A 9128-nucleotide genomic window follows, 5' to 3' on the forward strand; every position below is an offset into this window, starting at 1 on the left:
TCCCTTCCACCAGGAATCAAAAGCAGGTTGAAAGCCTCCTCTGGAAATAGCCATCCGTCCCCTTTCTTTTTGCTTTTTTCGAAGTAGCCAACTAATTTTCTCCTTCCCTCTACATTCCGTAACACAAAAGCATGCTCCACAAAGATGTGTTCTAGCCTCAATTTCTCCTTCTTGAGCCTTTTTTACAAATTCTTTACGCTCTTTTCCAGTGTGGTGTGTCCATAATGGTATAACTAGCCCACTGTGTATGAGGGACCAGGCAAATTGATCACTGTATTCTTCACTTTTTTCATCATGTTTATACTATTTGTAATTCCTTATGACCCAATTCTGCTATCCCGAAGACCTTGAAAAGGAAAGTGGTCAGGTCCACGAGTAGGGGCAGAATTGATCTGAACTGTTCCGGTCTCCATTGCGTCGCTAATCGTGATTGCTTTGTTAATATCTCTTGCGAAAACACAACCCTGCAAAGCAAAATTGTTTGCATTAGAGTAGTGGATTCCTTCCTCCACATTGCTGATTCTAATGACTGGAAGCATAGGCCCAAAAGGTTCTTCCCACGCAATCCTCATATCAGGGCGAACTTTATCAATAAGCAAAGGCCATATCAGGTTTCCATCTCTTTTGTACTCCTGGTAGAATGTAGCACCTTTTTCCTTGGCATCCAAAACCAAACCTTCTATGTACTTTGTAGATGACTCACTAACAACTGCAGTTATGTCAGAGTCTTCTTCTAGTGCACCGACATTTAGCTTACTTATCTTTGAAACTACCTTCTGAACTAGCACATCTACTATTGGTTTCATAACCAAAGCAACTTTCACAGCAGTACAGCGCTGGCCACTGTATGAGAAACCACCCTTTACGATATTTGCTGCTGCAAGATCAAGGTCGGCATCAAACATATCAGCATGATTTAGTTGAGTGTACACTACAACAAAAAGGCTCCATAGACGCGCTTGTAGACGCAATATTTGAACTGTGATAAAAAATGTCGGACGCGTTTATTACCGCATCTACTGCTGCATCTACAATTTTGCATCTAAAAGTGCGCTTATGGTGAGAGTTACATGCCCATGTAGATGCGCATATAGACGCCCGTATTGATGCGCTAGGTAAATATATAATCATATTTATAAAAAAGTGGATATATTCATATTGTGTGTCTATACATGCGTGTATCTACGTGTCTAAAAAAGTGTTTACTCTGCAAGTTTTTGACGAGAATAGATGCACATTTATCCTGCAATTTAGACGTGCTGATAGACGCGCAAAATAGAGGTATGAAAAAAAAAACAGAGAGCATGTGGCTTTGTGAGCCACATGCTCTTTGGTTTTTTTCCCCCCATCAACATCAAATTGTATGCTTAGGGAAAACAGAGAAAGATTATTTCGAAGATTTTTGTACTGAAAACAAAACAATGTATGTAGAACACAAAATTTCATATATATAGATGAAACGTTTTTACATGATGAGTTCTAGTGCTTCTGACCTCAAGCATGGTCATGGTCACAAGCACTAGTTGAAAGTAATACATATCAAAAATGAAAACTACAAGCCAAGGGGAGGCATGCATACATAGGTCTCCTCTACATCTCCTCCGAAGAGGCATCATCATCGCTACCACCACCGCCGTCTGTGCCACTGCCATTGCCACCACTGCTACTGCTAGTCCCCCCTTCGCTATCCTCAACTACATCAGGGTTCACCTACACAAAGGATTAAGGTATATAAATACCATTACAAACAATAAATTGGAGTTATCTATACTTTTCATGTAAAAAATAAAACATACCTCTTCTGGTGGTGGAATCCTCATGGCACGATTATATTGCTCCTCCGTGATGAGTCCCTCCTTGTAGAAATGTTGCCAAGTGGACGCCCGGTTATGACCTCGATGGTAGCCTACCTCTCTAGGAGTAGGCATCCTACCAATAATATGATACTACAAAACAATTTGAACATACAACGTATTGGAACACACTACATAATGAAGTGAAACAAATTACAAAATTTAATTAAAAAAGAAATCAAATAATACTTATAAACTCAGCCTCCCATGACTCCCTACCACCCGATCCATAATGCGACGATCCCATGGTTGCCATCTGGATACGTCACACCTCTACATGCTGGAGACTTATCATTTTCTCTGCTACTCTCTTCTTAGCCTCTTTCCACTCCCTACGGTGGCAATCGGGTGGTTGGCCATATCCAGGGCACCCCTGCTCTTGTCTCCGCAGTGACTCCTTGGCGCACTTCGTAAGGTGAGACCTCTTGTTATGAAGCGCGTCTCTCACCTTTGACCATCCCCAATCATCTGAGAATCGTGAATTCTCGGGATTAGGGTACCTTCTATGTACTGCCCGCAGCACCTCTTGCCACAAACCATTTTTTTGGTGCTTGAAGGGAATCACGCAATCTTTGTATGTGGCATGCACGACACTCCTCAAGTAGGCTATCACTTCCCTCCCCTCAAAGTCATGCAAGATACCACCAACATCAGTGACAGAGTAGTAAATTTGTGGAGGCTCACCTCTCTCATTTCCTGGTGAGGGTGATTGAGAGCCACCTCCTAGGAAACCCCTACAAAGCCCTCGACCTCCTCGTCCTCCTGCATGACTCTCCCTCCTCCCTCGACGGGCACTACCCTCTACCTCATTCGATGCACGTGCTTTTGCAGATGCACGTGCTTCTGCAGATGCACGTGCTTCTGCAGATGCACGTGCTTCGGCTGATCCATGTACCTGAGCTGATCCATGTGCATCAGTTGATCTATGTGTATGCATAGTGCGTGGAGTACCTGTTAGTAGAGGTGTGCCAAGGTTTGGTGTTTTTGCGGCAGTGATAGGCAAAGATGTGATAGGTGTCCCAAACACCACACTGAAAACCTCCTCTGTAGTGGGAGGGTGACCAAGATAATTGGTCATCTCCCCCATGAATTGCTCCTTGTTTGGAAAACCTCCAAAAAAGCTACTAACACCTCTAGAAAACTCCGCTAAGGTGTTGTTCATGTGTTCCAACTGAGGATCAGTGTCGGAGGATCCATGATTCCACATCTACACAAGAAAAATCATTTTACCCTGTGCAGATAAAACATATTACATGCTGTGTCTATATCTGTGTCTCTGTGTGCGTCTATCAGCGCGTCTATACCTGCGTCTACACTGTCATCTGGACACATTGACAGACGCGTACAGTCGAGCCATTTCTTTTCTAACATGGTTTCAAAACATGCAAAAAAACCTCCATATATGATGGACTATAGCATGTAAAGAGAGAGAAGAGAGAGACAAACAGACAGAGAAAGCAAGCAAGATTGAGAGAGAGAAGAAGAACTCACCTTCTTTGCTTGTTTCGACGGGTGGCGGCTAGGTTGCAAGCTCCTTGTCCTCGTTCTCCCTTCCCTTGGTAAGTTGCTTGAATCTTCTTCTCTTCCTTACTGTTTGGCTCTTGTTCTTTACTCTTTGGCTCTTCTTTTCTCCTGTCCTCTTTTTACTCTTATTTCCTTGCCTCATTGTCTTCATGAAGTGATAGATAGACATGAGTAGTGATGTCGAGCTCGAACTGCAGAAAACGCGCAAAAAACGCAGGAAAGCATAGGTTTGAAAAGAAAGCCACAATTTTTTTTAAAAAAAATTATATTTGCATAGCACGTCTATAAGCGCGTGTATATACGCAGATAATACCTATTACATGCGCTGATAGACGCGCAGGAACAATTAAACTGATTAGATGTTAGCTTTTGGTTGCTTTTGGATCAACATGACAAGACTTTTCTAGTCTTTCAATATCAAAATGTTTGCCTCCATGTTGTAAGTATCAATGCATGCATTTAGGGAATATGACATATATAGATTGTATGTGCATAGTGGTCCAACAAATCAAGCATCTTTCTTATTTTCAGGTATTATATGTTGTAGTGAAACTCTAACAGTTTATATTGTGCAAAAAGGTGTCATTGATTTAAGCTAAGATCTTGATCTACATTGCTATTCATACAATTTCATTTATGTTGGGTTGGCCAATCTGCTTAATTAATGCAAGATATGCTTGATATGATGTTTTTGATTGAGAATACTGGTGAAATATATAGAAAATCTTGAGATAAGAGATGGTACACTAGCAAATCAATTGACCTATGTGGTGACATATATAACAAAGATTGAGGATAAGAGATAACACATTGGCAAGTCAATTGGCACATATGTGGTGACTTACTAGACCATCCCACTTGCAATTGCATGCAAGTATCAATAGGTGGATAAAGCACGAATGGTTTTTAGCTAGAGAGAGATAATGCAATGAAGGTGTATACGAAAGAGATAGAGAAGGGCATATTATCCATCAATCAATCAAAGATATGTACATGAAGTGACTTGATATAGTAATTAGAGTATTGTCATTTTTAGGATGCTCCATTGACTTCTGCAAGTTCCCATAACCTTGAAGTTGATAGCCAACCACACTGTCCATGGAAGGAAAACTTGACCTCATCAAATTAACCAAGTTAATTTACTTATACATTTAATAGATAAGAGATTTGTAGTTGGCTTGTTGGTATTGCAAAGTATCCTTACAGTGATCTATTTTAGTCACCAACAAGTGGACACACTGGCTAAAGATGATGAAAAGAGGACATGTGCACATTGGTTACATGTGGTCCACCTTATCTAAAATTATATGTGAGCTATAAGTGCACCTTGACATGATTGGAATAGCTTGCATATGCACAAGCCAACTCATTTACATCAATCTACTCATGCTATGAATTGACATGTATGTCTTGCTTTTGCTTTGATTGTATTGATTGTGATGTATATTCCTCGAGAATAATGAGAATCAAGGGACTACCCTAAAAAGTGAGGGTACCCCCTTGAATCACCGATTAAGCTTTGATCTATAAGTTTATGCATGGCTAGGTTAAGTGCACAACAAATGAGACATATGAGTGCATTGATCAGTTCTCTCTCTCTCTCTCTCTCTCTCTCTCTCTCTCTATATATATATATATATATATATATATATATATATATATATATATATATATATATATATATATATATATATATATTGCAAATGCAGAAGTCAACCTTTGATCTATAAGTTTTGGCCATGGCTAGGTTAAGTGCACAATAGATGCAACATGTGCATATATCAATCACTTCTCTGATAATTATGTCGTATATACATCCAATCATCATGCCCTATCCAATCACATTTGTATAGAGCATGATTGGAAGTATATAGGGCATAAAATCACATATATATAATTAGCTTTGAATGATTGGATGTATATTTGTAATACTCAGAAAGAAATAAAGTTGGTAATGTATATCATGTCCTATACATGTATGCCCTATACATGTATATCATGTCATATATACATGTATATCATGTCCTTATGATCCAGGTGTAATTATGTCGTATACACATCCAATCATGCCCTATCCAATCACATTTTGAACTGCCTACCAGAGATACTGTCTCATGGACAGCATTGATTGCAGGTTATGAAAAATGTGGCTTATTTGAAAAAGCATGGGAAATGTTCAATCAAGTACGGGTAAGGGATATAGTTTTGTGGAATGCAATGATCTTAGGATATGCTGAGTATGGGCTTGTTGTTAAAGCTTTGAACTATTTTGAACAAATGCAAATGGAGAGAGTGTATCCAAATGTAGTTACATGGAATACTTTGATATTGGGTTGTGCTGAGCAAGAGGAAAGTGAGGGAGCCTTCCTGCTTTATGCCCAGATGCTGTGCCAAGGGAATATGCCAGATAGTACTACCTTTTTGAATGTTCTGAGAGCCTGTCATAGCAAGTCAGCACTTGAAACGGGAAAAAGGATCTACCACTACAAGAGAAAGGCCCTATAGACGCGCACTGTACACGCGAAAAAGTGTGTGCGTTTATAAGCGCGTGTATCAGCGCGTCTATTCACGCTAGTATACAGAACACGTCTATATATCCACGTTTATAAACGTGCCTATAGATGCGAAAATAAATGCACATATTTTTCATTTCTCATAAAGTCCCTGAATATGACCAAACCTCTTAACAACTAGTATTTGTTTGAATACATTATCAACTTTACTTCTTTTTGAGTATTAGAAATATACATCCAATCATTCAAAGCTAATTATATATATGTGATTTCATGCCCTATATACATCTAGGAGGACTTCTAGGTGCACTAGGAGCACTAGAAGAAATAGTAGGCACGGTCGAAGCAAACTACTCTTTTAATTTTCCCACCAATTCTCTTTTAACTGACTCCAGTGTCAAACCCATTATGCCTTTGATTATGTCATCAAGAGAGGAAGGAACCAAAGGAGCAGATGATTTTGGAGTAGAAGGAGCTGGCATCGGTCTTGGAACAAGAGGAACAGGAGGATTAGAAACAGTAGGCACTGGCATAGGCCAAGTAACTGGCTAAGGAAGAGAAGAAATGACAGGGGTAGAAGCAGACATAGGAGCAGAAGACGGCGTCGGTGTCATAGAACCATTCTGTAGGTGGGTCTTCCATATCCGCCTCTTGATCAAAGTCGAGACCGCATCCTGGGCCTCTTGCCTATCTGTTTTAAGACCGATAGGCTTTGTGCAATCCTCAAGAAGCTCTTCTAATTCTTCCTGAAGAGCATGATCTACAGCTTGCAAGAAAAGCTCAACTTTCTCAACATCCAATGCTCTTTGTTCAATAGCATGAAGCTGACTATGCCTCTCTTCAAATTCTCGTATCAATTCTGAAGCAGCTAGTCCTTTGTTTGGCATGTAGACCCACTCTCGGAATGATTGTCGTGTAGCCATTCCAAAGTCCTCAAGAAAATACTCCTCTTTCAGGGCCTCAAGAAAATACTCCTCTTTCAAGGCAAATTTTGAAGGAAAAGATTAGTCACTTTTACCCTCAAGGCAGGTGTGACAAGGCAAAGAAAATATCTACTCATAAGTCCTGTTGGTACTCCAAAAAACCCCATCTTAATCTCATACGTCTTCAAATAAGCCGATACATTATGGCCATCAAATAGCTTCTTTTCATTTTCAACTGCTTCAATTGCCTTAGTCGTGCTAATTGCATTCTCTTGCTCCGAATATAGTTTTCTTTGCTGAGACAACTGATGTTGATGTAACTACTGCTGCTGCTGCATATACAATTGTGTCTGCTATTTTGAAGCTACATATACATAGACATATTCTACAAAATGTGCTTTAAATCATCCGTAGAAGTACTTCAAGCAGAAGTCAATGATGGAGTCGAAGTAGAGGACAAAGTAGGAATCGTAGAAGGGGCTGAAATTGAAGCTGAAGTGTCTCCCATCCTGAAATTCTTTTAAATGCGACGCTTTCATGTTGGGTTCACCAAAGATTTCAAAGGATTTTCGAAAGCAAAGTGGCGACCACAGAGGTCCTTGAGAAATTCCAAGACGAAAGATCAAGCGAAGCAAATAATCAAGATGAATATGATGCCATGGTTTAAGTATATTACAATTTTTGGTTGAAGTACAAGCGGCAAGACGGATCAATCAAGAGAATCGATCCTCTCAAGAGAACCACATCAAGTTATAAATCAGAATACAAGAGCATCAAATATGTCATCCAGTCTTCAAGAGAATGTCTTCAAAATAGACTCTTCTTCAGCTGAAGGGTCAGCTAGTATATGTCTTGAGTGCAATGCTAAAGTCAGTGCCACTGGAACTTGCCCAAGTTTCAATCTTTTGCCTTTTACACTTTTCAGTTCGTTGGTTTTCATCTAATCTACCATTCTGAAATTTTCTTGATGTCCTGCTAGCTGGGAGTACCTTGCCATCATCAGTCACAGAAACATCTAGTATTTTCAAATGTGCAAGAGCTGTAACTGACGCAAACAAAGTAGCATCGAACACTGATCCATCAGAATCAAGTCAATACACATCCAAATAGGCCATCCACGATGCCTTTCCTACTACAATATATAGCTCTTGTAAATCTACCATTGAGGAACTTGAAAGTGCATTTGTAATTTGCTCTATGATCACTAGAGCTTCTTCAAATGGCCTGCCAGGACGGACTGAGGAATGTAGTCTCCTTCAGCTCCACATTTATGTTCTACTAGCTGTGTGTTGTGTGCAATTAGCGACAATATTAGTAGCCACTATACAATGTGGAACCCATCAACCAGGTTGATTGTAATCACCTATTTCCAAACCCTCCCTCCTTAGCAACTCAGAAAACTGTTCATGGAACGTGAGAAGAGGAATCCTGGGTATCGCTGGCAAGAAACAACACATTCTCCTCTGTAGCAAAACTCCCCACTGCAGAAAGCGTTCAAGAAGGGGTTGTGCTTTTGTTGCAAAGTTCTTGATGACATTGTACAACTTGGTTGGCTCGAGATCGTAATTGGCAAAGATAGTAATGTGAGGCCGTGCTTCAACCTCAATCAGCCATGAACTAATTTACCTTCTTACTAGTACATTTCAAATCTTCACTCGATTTTCAAGTGCAGGATCAAAATAAAGCTCAACAGAATAGTTCTTGGGCATCATAGGACCTCTTCAGCTGAAGTACTATATTTCTCGATGTTCTGTGGCCTTTGGGAACATTATCAATGGCGAGGAGGTAGCTATGACCAGTGTCCTCTTTGTTATCTTGAGTATGGACGTCTCCTCCACAATCCTTTCGGCATCGTCTTCTTTTCCCTTCAATCCTCTTTCCCCTCCTAAATTCGATCACCAAAAACATCTCCCCATCGATCCCTCCCTTCCACTAGGAATCAAAAGCAGGTCGAAAGCCTCCTCTGGAAGTAGCCATCCTTCCACTTTCTTTCTGCTTTTTCCAAGGTAGCCAGCTAATTTTCTCATTCCCTCTACATTCCATAACACAAAAGTATGCTCCACAAAGATGCGTTCTAGCCTCAATTTCTCCTTCTTGAGCCTTTTCTACAAATTCTTCACGCTCTTTTCCAGTGTGATGTGTCCATAATGGTATAACTAGCCCACTGTGTATGAGGGACCATGCAAATTGATCACTGTACTCTTCACTTTTGTCATCATGTTTATACTATTTGTAATTCCCTGTGACCCAATTCCGCTATCTCGAAGACCTTGAAAAGGAAAGTTGTCAGGTCCACGAGCAGGGGAAGAATTGAT

General features: G+C 40.2%; 1 pseudogene; it reads right to left on the reverse strand.

Annotated features, from left to right (window-relative positions):
* Positions 1-317: 317 nt before the first annotated feature.
* Positions 318-905, reverse strand: LOC148020088 (NADP-dependent glyceraldehyde-3-phosphate dehydrogenase pseudogene; annotated as a pseudogene).
* Between the last annotated feature and the right edge of the window lie 8223 nt (positions 906-9128).

The sequence above is a fragment of the Lygodium microphyllum genome, chromosome 19 (genome assembly GCF_053477565.2).
Source record: "Lygodium microphyllum isolate KBCC chromosome 19, Lygodium_microphyllum_v1.1.10, whole genome shotgun sequence".
Lineage (NCBI taxonomy): Eukaryota > Viridiplantae > Streptophyta > Polypodiopsida > Schizaeales > Lygodiaceae > Lygodium > Lygodium microphyllum.